This window comes from Meleagris gallopavo, chromosome 1, assembly GCF_000146605.3.
Source record: "Meleagris gallopavo isolate NT-WF06-2002-E0010 breed Aviagen turkey brand Nicholas breeding stock chromosome 1, Turkey_5.1, whole genome shotgun sequence".
Classification (NCBI taxonomy): Eukaryota; Metazoa; Chordata; class Aves; order Galliformes; family Phasianidae; genus Meleagris; species Meleagris gallopavo.
The window spans coordinates 80,537,163-80,551,752 of record NC_015011.2 but is presented as its reverse complement, the minus strand read 5'-3'; the positions used below and the strand labels follow the sequence as shown (position 1 = coordinate 80,551,752).

Sequence of the window (14,590 nt, the reverse complement as noted above, 5' to 3'; positions counted from 1 at the left end):
TTGTACTTTACCTGTGAAATTACTCTGGTTCCAGGTCAGGCGTGTATGTGGGAAAGACAGCTGCCAAGGGCAAACCATCACCAACAGACCAGTTCTGCAATGTCCCCTCAGTCCTGCTCTTCCTTGGGTATTTCTCACACCTCAGCAGGGAGTGAGTTGAAAATTAGATTAATTAATCCATTGGCGATAGCTTGATTCTGCCTACGCTTCTCAAATGGATAGGTACACATACAGCCATATGATAGAAAAGGGCTGATCCACAAAAATAGCAGCTGAAGGCAGGCTGCTGCTGCTGGGAGGAACCCTCTGTGCTGCAGCTCTCTCTTCAGAAGCCACAGGAAAACACGATTTGGGGAGCAGGCAAACCTGGCTGTTCAGCCAGACCCATGTGCTGTTGTGTGCGATCCCAGGCCTGCATGGAACTGTAGGCTTCTTACCACTTTCTTATAGGCTCCATTCTACGAAGCCAGCGCGTACAGTTCCCTGGAAGTCTTTGTGGCTCACAGTGAAATTTTTCCTCACTGCATTTTACCCCTTTGAAGATCTTAAAATAATCCTTTTTTTTTTTTCCTCAATATTTTACACCCTTCAAATACTTGTAGATTGTTATCATATGTCTTAGTCATCATTTAGTCCAAACTGTACATATTAAATTCTTGTAATCTTTGCTCATATTTCAATTTCTTCAGCCTCTTAACTTCTGTTGCTCTTCTCTGAATTCTCCACTAATTTCTTGACAATTTTTTGGCAAGAGAGTGGCCAAAATAATAGTGTCATGGGCACCTTAAGGCTGTACAGAAATAAAGAGGAAAACTTACGCAGCACCAAAATGACATTAACTCTTCCCCAAAAAACAACAAATATGTTTAATCTGTTGTTCACGGTCATTCATTTTGAGTGGCTTGGTCCTAAATACAAGTAAAAATAGTCATCAAAAATACGTAATAGCTTATAAAGAGAGATTAACACACTCAATACTATATGCAAATGTTAACTAATCTGTGTGTCACCTGTGAGGAAGGTAACATGGAACAGTATTTACCTGCAGTGTTGAAGAGCAAATAGCTGGGGCAATGAAATGATCCATCAAAAAGAAACCACACCAAAATAAAGAATTGGACACTTTCTTCACAACAAAGCAAACTGGGGAGCAAGTTACAATCAAAAAGCAAGATGATGCAAAGTTATTCAAAAAAGGAATTTTCTTCAGATAAATCCAATCAGACATGGGATGCATATAATATATTAACTATCTAAAAGCTAGCTATCTAACTGAAGGCATCATAATACTCTCCAGAGAGCCAGTAATTTCATCCTAAAACTTGAATATATTTAGGACGGGTAAGACTCCAAGGGTATTTCTCCTCCTCTCCGTGATAACAGAGGGACTCTAAATTGCTGCCTTGACTGCATTTTCCTTTAAAATGACTGATATTTAGTAACCTGTACACAATCATTATTTTAAAATGTCAATCTCTGAAGAAGCTAACATAAGAAATTAGATTGTACAAATCTAATTTCAGATTCTCTGGAATTCTCCAACTATTTGTTATTTAAAAAAAAAAGAAAAAAAAAGAAAAAACCTAGTAGGTGTGTGTTAAGACGTCCTTTACTCCTTCCAAGTAGTAAGCCAAGAACTACTGACTTCTCCTGTGCAGAAGATTTCCTCCCAAGCAAGTCTGCAAACAGTAGTTGCAACAGGACAAATTCAGTATTATGGAAATCTGCCATTGCCTTAAGATGTTCAGATCAACATCTTCAACAGGTTGAAATGGCAAATGAGCATGAACAAAGTTTGGCAACAGAAAAGACTTGCACAACACTGGGACAAAAACTGGACAAATATTAATTTTAGAGTACACCTATGAGGAACCATATAGTTGCAATGGCACTCATCTGCAAAACATGCAAAAAAGCTCCCAAGAAAAGAAAATTATTTACAAGAACTGAGAGAACAACAAGTTTGGTGAATAGAAAAATAATCTAGAAATCTTAACACATCATCAATATTGAGGCTTAACTGGTACAACAGAAAGTAATTAAAAGACTAAATGGACATTTTTTCTAGACTGGGCTCTAGCCTGTACAGGTGAACAAACTGAATAAATGCAACAGAGAGTGTTGAATGAAGTCTCAGAGAAAGTCTGCAGGAAAAAGGAAGTTAAGGAGCAATACTTGTTCTTCCGAGAAACTATAATAAAATCATAAACACAAACTATCCCAATAGAGAAGAATAAAGAAGAGTAGTAGGGTTTTAACATCACTAAATTATGAGCTCTTTACTGCTATCAAGAAAGGAGATAAAAAGCCCAAAGAAATAGCAAGGTACCAGAATATAAGATGAGGAGTAAAAGAATAGTACAAACATGAAGGGGCAAAATAATTATGCTCAAAGCACAAAGCACACAACTAACTAGGGACATCAAGAATAATAAGATACCATTCTATTAGTACATTAGGTAGATGAAGGAAAATGTGGATCTGTAAATCAATGGAGAGGAAGATCAACTGACAGATGATGTGAGTAGGCTGAAATGCTTAACATCCTTTTTATGTCACCTTTCATTCGAAATTTGTCATGAAGAGACATGGATAATTCACTTAATACTCACGAAGAGGGATATGGTCGTATAGTCTTACTCCAGAAGAGCAAAACAGATTAGAGAGTACTTAGCAAAATTAGACATTTTTCAAGCCATTTGGTCCTGATGAATTTCATCCCAGTATACCTAAAGAACTGCCTGAAACAGCCTTTGAGACTTTGTGGAAGACAGGTATAGTCTGGACAAATTAATAGTATCTACCATGAAAAGCAAGAAAAAGAAGAAAAGAAAGAACAAGGGAATTCTTGACCAGTCAACCTGAGCTTAATTTCCAGAAAATTCTTGAACAATGAATCAGAACAGCTTGCAAGCACTTAACTATAAAAGATGAGTAGCAATCAACACTGATTTGAAAACAAGTCATGTCAACAACCTAATTTCCTTCCACAATAGAATAAGAAGCCTTGTGGAAAACAGCCAGTGTCATGTACCTTGACTTCATTTTGGCCTTTTGACAGTTTTATGTAATATTCCTACATGCAAACTCAGAAGAAAGCAAGCATAGTGTTAGTATTGTACAGAGAAAAAAACACTTGGTTATGGGAGTCCAATAATTATTAAAATATAAGACTACAACAACTGTCTTGTTGCCTTGGAGAGTTTTTTAAATTATTATTATTATTTGACTTTTTCATTAAAAATGTAGATGATGGGGAAAAAAAAGTTTATCAGACTTGCAAACAACTTGAATCTGAAAAGGCACTGAATGACTGAATAAAATTCTAAATGTCCTTGGCAAATAAAAGTAATGGTCTAGAGACAGTGGATGAAATTCAAGAGGAATATGGGTAAAGTACTGTACCTAGGCAGAAATAATTAATGACATAAATACAAAATAGCATATAAGTGAGACAACAGCAGCTTTTCAGAAAAGGATCTAAGGTTATGGCGAATTATAAACCTGATATAAATTTGCAATATCTTGGTGAAACACAAGGTCATTCGTCATTTTTGGCTTTATCAAAGCAGACGTAGCCCAGAGGATACAGGAAGTAAACCTTCAACTCTACTCAGTTTTGGGAAGTTTCAAGATGCAAATTGTCCAAATATGGAGACAGCTGTTCAAGAAACAGCAGAGGAATACCTACAAAAAAGCATGAATGATCATAAATACAGATATCAGAGAATAGGGAAAAAAAAAGCAAAAAAATAACTGGACTGTCAATCCCTTTGGTTTCAGCATGCACTACATTCCTTACAACTAAATCCATTGTGTTCAAAGACTACACAGAGTCTTTAGAACATAAGCCAGTACCTGCTAGGCCTTACAGCTGGTCTGTTTCCAGCACCAAATCACAGTAAAGTGATAGCAGTAAATTTAACCGCTTACTGTCACTTGCTATCAGGGGCAGAAAAAGAAAGATAAGTTAGGAAACACCATGAAAGAAGAAGCAAAGGCAGAATGCTGAAAAGCGATTCTACTGGGGGTGCATGACTTTGCTAATAGTGCATTCATCAAGAATAGGCCATTATATTACGAAGAAAGACCAGAAAATCCAATAAGGAGTGGGCCTCAACTATATTTATTTTTAATATTTTCAAGACTTTCCAAAAGTAGAGAAGTTTCTTATGGTAGCAATGCACTGGCAACAGCATCTCACAGTTCTGATGACCTCCAAGTGTGCACAGGTGGCAACAGTCTGTAATGTTGCTTCTCGTCTTCTCTCCATTCCCTCACCTCCCCATACTTCTAACACAGATTGTACTTAAAACCGCTTTTATAGAATTCACTTTCTGTGCCCTTCCATCAAAGCCCACCCCGCAGTACTGTTCCCTGCTTCACTTCCTCCCTGCTTTCCTCTCTTCCACAGAAGCAAGGCCCAAGCATGTTCCCTGCCCCATGCTGCCTCGGGCCTTCTCCCCAGTCTTGAACAGAGACTGACAGTGTTTCATGAGCAGAACAGGCTGTTTTACCAAAGCCACACGCCACATGACTTGCCTTAACTGCTGCTGAGGTGACCCAGACCGTTACTGAAGGAAAGATGTTTATCGTGTGGTCAGGTAAGAATCTCCACCTGGGCAGAGCTGGGAGACACTGGGTATATGAGCAGCTCGTGCACTCAATGGATTAGTCCAATCTTTAGCATGTATCACAAAAGAGAACTACAGAGATTTTTCTCCTGAATCAGATTTCACAGCTTTTTGCCTGCCAAGAAGACCTCATCTGGTCCAAGGAATAAGACTTCATACAGCAGCTCATGTCGTAGTTCCCATTACCTAAGCTGTAACTACAGATTATGCCTGCTAGCATAGCCCCTTCTGCTCAGGGCTTGGAGATATTAAGCCCTGTAGATATTGCTAACACAATGATCTCTGCCTGCTTCCCAGAATCATGTGCAGAAGACACAGGTGGCCAGCAGGATGGTCAGATGCATCAGGAACATGGAGTCCCACAGCTGTGATGCGTTGGCCAATGTGACTTGCAAAGACTTGCATCACTAGGAAGTGTAAGTAGAGACTGACAAATGAGTGAGTCCCCGACACAATGTACAGTCCCTAGCAAACGTGAAAGGTTTTCACACGATAGAACAAAGGCTCTCGCCTTCAGGGAAAGTCCACCTGTTCAATTGGAAGTTATAAAAATCTATAAAAATATTTATCCTATCATATTAATAGGTAAACTGAGGTAATAGATACATAATACTGCTTTGCTCAAGGAAATTCAGGAAGTTTGCAATTTTCTTGAATAACTTATGCAGGCATAGGTAAAAAAATGTAATTCTCTCAATCTCAGTGGCAGAACTGTTTGGGGATGGAAACAAGATTAAGTTCCAACATTTTCCAAACAAGTTGAACCATTCTCCAAACTTCTTATTCAAACACTTCTTATACATTCCTATTCTTTCTAAATGCACTACTTGTAAACACAGATATAAGTGTATGGGTTAGCACATATGTAAACATACCTAACCTATTTTGTATATTTCTGTCATGGCTGTAGCCATTGTGAAGCCACTGGAATTCTGAAGACACACGTTCTCCAGAGAATAAAGTTGAGATACCAAGAAGAAAATTCATACTACAGAGATACGTGTTTCTGACTCCATCTAGTTGCTCAGTGCTGTCTGCTTTTACATTACTTTAAACTTCAAGTTTCCAAATATCTTTCACACACAACATTTCAGAAAAATTAAGCTAGTTTCTTTCATGTGTGAACCAACCTGTAGATTACATGATACCCACAGCAAAGCAACAGTGAGAAAAAAAAAGAAAAATAAAAAAGAAATTTTACATGGCTAATATGAATATCCATTATAACATCAAACAGAACTCTAATCAAGTAGAAAACCTTCAAAGACTTGGCGAATTATCCCATGGCAGAGCAAGGTAGGAGCTTACTCCATGGACAGTTTACTTTTTCATTAGAAGACTTTCCTTACTTATCTCAGAAGTTTCTAACACTTTGAGAAGCAGAAGAGACAGAGCGTATGAACAATTTATTTGATTTTTTCAGCAGCTCTTTTCCTACAGACACCCATATGTACCCATATGTACACTACAATTATAAAACCATTTGAAATAATGTTTTTGTCAGAAGTACCTTTTATCTGGAATTTCTAAGTTCATCTTGATCCCTAAGACTTCTGGACAGCATTTTCAAAACTGGCATATAAACTGGCTCTTTAAATCCACATGCTACTAAAAGTTCCACGCATCCAGCAAATTCTGCAGGGGTTTCTTAGTATTAAGCACTTTGAAAAAGTAGCTGCTAATTTAGAAGCATAACTATGGAACTGGGCAAGTAAGATGAGATAATCCTTCAGTCTTGACAGTTTCAGAATATATCCTTTCTCTGTCTCCATACCATATGATAAGCCTAAGGTCAGCTAGTATACTTGAACAAACACACCCATTTTGAGGCTAGCAGATGAATACTTCCAAAAAAACCTTCAAGTTGATCACTTTTTCTGCTGGCCTGGTAAACCTAGAACAAGCAGATATATTTTTTAAAATCCATGCATACACAAAAGTTTTCACTGTGGAAGTTACATGGACAAATCTCACGTTGCTTAGCATGGAGAATGTATTCAGCTAACTCACAGTTTGTCAATTACAAACTTTAATCAATAGCATTTTAACCTTATATGTGCACTTAGGAATAAAGTCAAATTAAATGGATGTAATACAAGTAAGGCTGGCAAACGTGCTCTAAAACATTCTTCAGGGCACAATCTGAACATACAGTTATGAGCTCCTATTTTCACAGGGTACATAGGCCTCTTTAAGAGAAAATGAGTCTCTCCCAAGATGGCTTGCCATTGTTATGCTCCCAATATATTCTCTCAGCACAACCAAAGAAAAATGCACATCCCGCTGTCAACTTTGAGCTAAACCCTACACCAGAGTAGCCGAATCTAAGCAAGCTGCCAAAAGGAAACAGAACTTGTGAATGCACTTTCCTTTCTTTTAGTAATTCTAGAAGTCACTGTAAGCGTACAGTACTTCTAACTTCATCATGTTTTACTCCCAAATACTGGAGCCTATGCATGTACAGTGACTCTAAGAAAAAATCATCATCATTATCTGTGGACCCTCCAACAACTGCACAGAAAAACCAGTGTCCAAGGACTGGCTGGACAACCAGTACTCTGACAAGAACAGTGCAGTAACTGGGTGGCAGAATATTTTCCTGAGAGCAAGGAACTACTGAAATTTGCTTTGTTCCAGGGCCCCACTATCAAATGAATTTCTTGGGACAGTTTATCTGTCTCTAATGTCAAGCTTGCACAGAGATGTTCAGAAAGTTACGGCAAATCAACCAGATGTTTAACTTCAATATGCACACGTTTAACTGTCTTGAAGCTGTGAGTGGATGCTCTAATTCAGCAGCAAAGCTCCCTGTAGCTCCTTATTCAGTTAAGCTACATTGGCCTAAGACTAATTTACTCCTGAATTAAAGCAGCTGGCTGAAGGGAGTGTTTAGAGGAATAACAAATATACAAAATGCCTGATGTTTCTTCTCCCCAGAATAATTCATTCTTTTCAAATGAACTGTCAGATCATCTTCTTTGGAGACCTCACGTCATGTCACAGTCGTACCTACTGACACTTGGTTTCGTTCATCACAATTTTGGATTGCAATCAGATCACTGCATTCTACCATTTCTCATCCTGAACTCTGTTGTGCTACCCCAGCAATTTCTGGAAATTAATTATAATCTGTGAATTCAAACACAGATTAATATTTTTGAACACCAATAGAGCCAGGCACCACCAAAGAAAGGAGTGGGAAGCACACAGTGCAGACATTGTACATTTTTAAAACAGAATATTTAATGTCTCAGCATCAGTTAATAAAAAAAAATATCCCCAATCCTGAAGTGATTTGTGCAGTGCCATCAGGTAAGAACTTTTTAATATTTTGATACCTTTTATGACTCAAAATAATAACAACAATAAGAATGCAAATGAAAGCAAAGCCCTCTGGACAATATTTTCACCGATTTGCTGGGGAGAAGGACCCCTAGTGTCCATCTGGATTCCAGCCAGCCTCGGTCTGGTGGCTGTGCAGCATGCAGGATGAAAGAACATCTTAGCTTGGAAAATATTTCCTTCAAGCACTTTCCTATCTGACTTCTTTAGAAGGCGACTGATTAAACTAAAAAATAAACGTATATGGTTCTTCTTTCTTAAACTAATTATTTCAAAATATTATCAAGGTGTCATGTGATCATCTGGACTCTGAGGATTCATCATTACTGATGAACGGGAATGTGCCTTGGCACAATAGTTTCAGTGGTTGATTATGCACTGCAGACACCTATAGATAAACATCTCTATTTGTAAAAAATGAGCGCCGTCTCTGGGAGCAGTTTCTGATGAGGCTTTAAAAGCAGCATAAAAAAAAACCCGTAATGCTAGAAGGATGAGGGTGCCCAGCCCAGTCACATACTAGTATTGCTTTCTAAGAGGGGAAAAAAAATCTCCCAATCTACACTGTTCCTTATGATGAGGATTTTACCCATTTATTTGGCTAATCATTCAAATGGCTGAACAGACCTCTAATTTGAAAATAAAAACCGATTGATGCAATCACAAACAAGTTCTGAAATTGTGATTTATAAAAAAAGAGGGGAAATCTTGTTCTAAGCCAAAACACACACACAGTTACCTTTTTCTAATCACAGCATTCATTTCTCCTCATTATGATCTCACAAGCACATTAAAATCTTATTAACATTAATTACTTCTGAGCGTCTATGCATGAGCAGCGACAGGCTTGCGTGAGCGCGCGTGTGTGTGTATGTGTGTGTGTCTCTGGATCATATCTACATTTATATACCTTGCTGCACTTTGCTTATAAAACATGTGAAAATATTGCTGCTAACACCAATTAGCTAATTTCACACACACAGATAGTAAGCTGCTGTCTCGCTGCACAGCTTATTATAGACCAGCAGACAGATGGACAGACAAACAGACACAAAAAGCATCACAGCTCCTCCTAAACGCAAGATCTGAAACGCCTGGCACCCCCAGGAGTGCGAGTTTTATCCTCGTAAGTCTGAGGGAACAAAATGACACGAATAAAAAAAATAATAAAAAAAAATACAAGACAGCCAAATATCCCATTTTCTACACAGATGGGTTCAATGATGAAGTGATAGAGACAAAGAAAAAACTGGCAGGCAGACAAGCAGCAGGCGCACACAGAGATAGACAGAGACAGATAAACAAAGCAACAGAGAAAGAGATGAAAGCGTATTAATATATACGCGAATTCAGGCTAAGCAATATAAACTTTATCCCAGCAATAAGGTAAGGAAAGAAATGGCAGAGCCAAGAGTCACAGTAAGTCCAACTTCACAAGCAAAATAAAATCCCGACTCTCTGCAAAACTATTTATGGATTCTATTTATACCGAGAACACTCCACACGGCACTGCCCCAACGATATTCAGCACCGCCACGAACTCAAGAATAAACACAGGCACCCCAACGTTGGCTGCTGTAGCACAGGACCTTCCATTTCCTTCTCACTCTTTGTTTCCATCTTACTTAGATTGCCTCTACCCTAAATCCTGTTAGGTGGTAAGGTACAAACACAGCAATGTCCCTCATCGTGACACAGCCGTGTTTCCACACTGTCAACTACATACAGCTCCTCCAGTCACTCCACACAGTCACTACTTGCTCATCTCATTTTCCTCTCTACCCATACCGCAAGCTCTGCTCATTCCCTACTACCCAGAAAGCTAACTGCAACCCTGGACTGGCATTCAAACTTCCACTGGTCTCGCTGGAACACAAAGTTTGAAGTAGTCAGAATTTGCTTTTAGTACTTCCCTCCTTTGTTTCACTTCTGTATTCTTCCACTGATGAGGTGATCAGGCAAAACAGTTATACAGAGGGAAAGGTTTACAGCTTTAGAAGACATTTCTGTGGAGAAACTTCCAGACAACATGAAAGGCTACCCACCTCACCGGGAAAGTTTTTGAAAGGAACATGTCTCCGTTTCTCATGGTAACACAAATGTTTGAGTTCTCTGCTTGTTCCTGCCAGACTAAGAGAAGGTAAATGTGGCAATAATCACTGTTTCATCACTAGGCTTTTTCACCTAAAGATTTCTGAGCGCCTGGCAAAGTGTTTGCTAAGCTTCAAGGCATGAAGAATATCCTTCCGTCACTCCACTTTAGAGCTGGGGAACAGAGGAGTGAAGCACCTGTATGAGTAACAAGGCCTAAAAAGTCAGTTTATTTACATTATTTCACTTCTTCCAGAAACACTATTGAAGGTCAATATAAACAGTACCTGATTCAAAAAATTTAAAAAATCAGTGTTTGAAGATTGTTCTAAGCATGCTTGGCCTTTGTTTACGGACAACTGATCTCACTCATGACCTATTCCTGATGACACTCATCAAGGAAGACCCAATCCCTTGCGAGCGCAGGATTTACACAGATGCAGCCAAGAAAGGTCATGTGGGATGCACTTCAACCAACCCAATCAGTTCTGGTGCATTCACAGTAAATTCAGCGATTCTGAGAAGCTTTGAAGCTCCTGAGCATGGACATTACATCTGTATCACGTGAGAAAATTCAGTGCACCATGACTGAATTCTGCCCAGCTCCATTCTGTTGTGCATCCACAGCAAGATCACACATCAGAGAAGGAGCCAGGGCATATGGCCCTTTCTGCCACAAGGAGCAGGTACACAATCTGCTCAGGCTGAAAATAAGCAAGCAAACTGAACACTACTCCATTTGCTCAGTTTACTATGCTGCTTTTGTTAAAGTCAAATATACAGATGTCAAAAGAGAAGATACAAAAAAGTTCTTCAAGTTCCCAAGATGCTCTTGCCTTGTTGATCTCTAAGTATGTTTGAAGCTTTGAAAAACTTCCACCTAAGCAAATCAGTTAGACCCATCATGGTAGGAGGAAGGGCTACAAAAAGATGAGTTCAATAAAACGGTTAAAAAATAAGTATCCACTGGGTTTGCTAACTTAATGTTTACATAGCTGTTGACTCTTTAGCCCACCTTTTCCCAAAACCCAGGTAGATATATATGGTTCATAGCATCTCAAAGGAAAAATGGAATGCTGTATAAAGCACTGCTTTGGAATTGAGAAGAATACACGTGTTCTAATTATATACAGCAAATGTTGCATCTCAGCAAATTAGAGAAAGAAAGAAACATACAAACAATAACGTAGAAGCTCAATTATGTAAGTAAATGTATAAGGGTGGAAATGCTCAATGAGGAAACAAAGTTGCTGGGTTTTTTTGAGATAGTAGCAAGCAGAGGCAAACATAATCTGCAGAATTTCCCTACATCTGAGTTCAGAAGGTAAGCTGGATCTAAGTGCCCTAAAAGGTAAGAGCATTCAAATGCAATTGTCTTGAGGAACGTCTCTCATAGGACCAATGCTTACAAGCAGAGGCAAACAAATCTCAGAGACCATTCAATCTATGAAACGGGTCATTATGCATAAATGAAAGGATAGCAGGGAAAAATCTCCAGTGAGAGAAAACAAACAAACAAACAAGGCATTTATTGGCTTCCCTGTACAAAGCAGCTTGATCAGCCTCTCTTGAGTGGGAATTCTCCCAGTAAACCTGGTCTCTTCATCTCCTGGATGAACCATATTGTATCTACCAAAAGTTATTGGCACGCTGAGACAATCTGAGAATACTTAAGGAGTGCACTTGGCATCCAGACCAGCCTTGAGATCCAAAGCTCTTTGTGTCCTTCTAGAGGTTAATAAGAGGAGGTTTTTGACTCCATCCTGGCTTTTATAACTTCTTGAGGATTACTGCAATTGGAGATTGCATATTAAAAAGCTGGTTCATCCATTTCCTAGAAGGGATATTCATTCACTTTGCCCTTTGATTCTTGAAATATGAGACATGCCTGAGGAGTGTTCTTTGTTAGAGCATCTCACAAATATATCCAGTGATGCTAAGTCCACATGTGTCTGATAAAGAAAAAACCTTGCTGTACATTCCAGCCTTTTCTTCTGTAAACATACTAAACTAGATGAATTTGTCTCTCAAAAGGAGAAAGTATTAATTGTGCTGGCTAATAAAACTTTCTGTTGCCGTCCTTCCAATCAATCGTTAAATTTGGCATTTGGGACGTGGGAAAGAAGAACTTGCCTGCAAATTTTCAAGAATTCAGATTTGAATCTCATTCTGAGGAAACAAAAAGTTAAATGCAGCTATTTGCTGCACAGTTTTCAGGTTGAATGTACAAACAGCTCTGTTCTTTCCCTCACAAATGCCTCAGCAGTAATACATCTGTGCTCTGCCCAAATCCAGTACTTGCATTGCTTCCATTATTACTTGCATATGCCTTGTTTCCATTGACAGTTTATAGAGACAAGTAACAATCCTCTTCAAATATGTGTGTCCAAAGAACCCTGAGGGGCTCTCCTCTCTTTACTTACTGCAGCTCCCATAGAGCTTTCCAGCAGTGATGCAGACAAGCAGCTATACACACAGGAAGCCCAGAACAACGTGACTGCTGGACAGTACTTTCGTCTTTATTTAAAATACAGAGCTTCATCCCCCTTCTTACGACTATTTCACGAAGCCAGCAACACCACTGTTTATTTCAGCAAGGTATAATCTTCCCCTATAATTATTAATGTACATATATATTAATGTATATATATAGAGGTGATACATTGGTACAGTTTTCAAACACCTCTTTCTTGGGCAGAATTGGCTCAAATCTAACTCAGTACCTCACTGGGACAGATCTCAATGTGGGAAAGCCAACTGGAAAACAAAAGTTACTTGCTGCTTACAAGTCTTTGAACTTATATTAACTGAGCTAACAGAGTAACAATAAATAATAATACAATAAGTAAACAAAATAACATACATATTTTTTAAATTCCACTGTTAAAAGTATGACATGTGGGCACATTAAATGTGTTTGGGCTTGATTTCCAGTTACAGTAGGATTTTTTTATCTCACTCTGAAAGTACAAGACTCCTATGGCAAAAAAGTTGCATATGTGTTATGACACCACAGTGATGTAAAAAAAAGTATTAACAGTTTTAATATGGTCAAGACTCATTTGAGCTTCCTTTGTCTGTGGAACATGGTCTTTACTTTTCCAGGTCCTATCTGCTCGTACAATAAACTGAGGAAGGAAGGAAGGAAGGCATCACTTCCTCTTTCTCTCCGTGCCTCGATAGTTCCTGATTTAAGAAACTGAAATCATAACATTGACTCAGCTACTGGAGCTAAGCAAAACTAAACTAATTACTTTGGTTGAACGCTGTGAGATATTTGAATAAGTTTCTTCAGAAACATCAAGTGTTATTCGTTCATATCAGCAGCTATATGTGGCTAAACTGTCCTGGAATCTTATGTAGGCATTCCCTTCCCAAGATGAACTCAGCTGCTCACTGCTCACTGTTGGGAACTACCGGTGGCACTCCTTCACCTAAAAAGCCCAGGAATGACTTAGTCAGAACTGGCACTTCTCTTCTTTGGGCAATGAGAACAAAACAAAACAAAACAAAACAAAACAAAAAATAAAAGAACAATCACATGAGGTTTTAGGTTTAAGCTTTCGCAACAATATAATGATCAACAACAACAACAAAAAGGGATCTTGTGGATGTTAAATTGTTTGCAGGCTTTGCCTAGGTATGATGAGAATAATCACCAACACCTGAAAGCAAGCATTTTCATCGGACCTCGTAAGCTTGAGTTTCAAGGAACAATCTGGTAAGAATCTTTTTAATACACCTATGCATGCTGCCACAAGGGAAACAGTACTGAAAACAACAAAAATGAGGTCAAATTCAGCAGCGTTGTCTCAGAGAAAGGTTTCTCCTGGCCACGATCATTTGTAGAGTATCATGCATCATCTTTACTGCTTCAGATAGATGCCAACTACCGACAGTAAGCTAGAAATACTAGGCTAAATTTGGCTCTCAGCTCAGTGCTGATCCTTCTAATTTTTAAGCAATTACTCCACTTTTACACAAACATAACTTAAGGCAAAACATGAACCATAAACTTCTGAGCAGATACACAGACATTCAGAACTTTCACATGGAATTCCTTATCCCAAGAGCACGGTCCTTTCAAGATAACTGCTGTATGATGATTATTCCAGTTCACCGCTCCATTGAGGGAGAAGAGCCGTGGCCTCATCCCACCCCACTCTGGTTCGGTTCAAACCAAATCCCTCTGCTAACATTTTCTCCCTTTCCTGCCAGTGGGACCAAAATAGCCCCTCTTTTTGCATGAACTTCAGACTTTTTGTCCTCATTTTCTTTGAGCAGCTCTGCCCCCTGCCTGTGTCTCTTTTTTTATTTTTTATTGCTCACATTGTCCCAACCCCCTCTTCTAAATGCTCCACTTGTATCCTTCTCCCATATAGAAGCCAGTGTTCCATAGTAACATCACTCAACTAGATTTCAATAACCCTTTAAAGCAGTTTTCAGTCAACAGTGCTACTAAACAACCAGTCTCAACCAGAGAACTCCAGAAATGTTCATTTTAACTCATTTTCTTTTTATTT

At 38.8% G+C, this 14,590-nt stretch overlaps 1 long non-coding RNA gene across 1 annotated transcript; it reads left to right on the top strand.

The window, feature by feature from the left end:
• Nucleotides 1-1,449: 1,449 nt before the first annotated feature.
• On the top strand, nucleotides 1,450-5,939 carry LOC109369355. Its single transcript, XR_002118328.2, has 3 exons — nucleotides 1,450-4,604; nucleotides 4,932-5,050; nucleotides 5,545-5,939. It is a non-coding gene; the product is annotated as an uncharacterized LOC109369355 (long non-coding RNA).
• The last annotated feature ends 8,651 nt before the right edge of the window (nucleotides 5,940-14,590 follow it).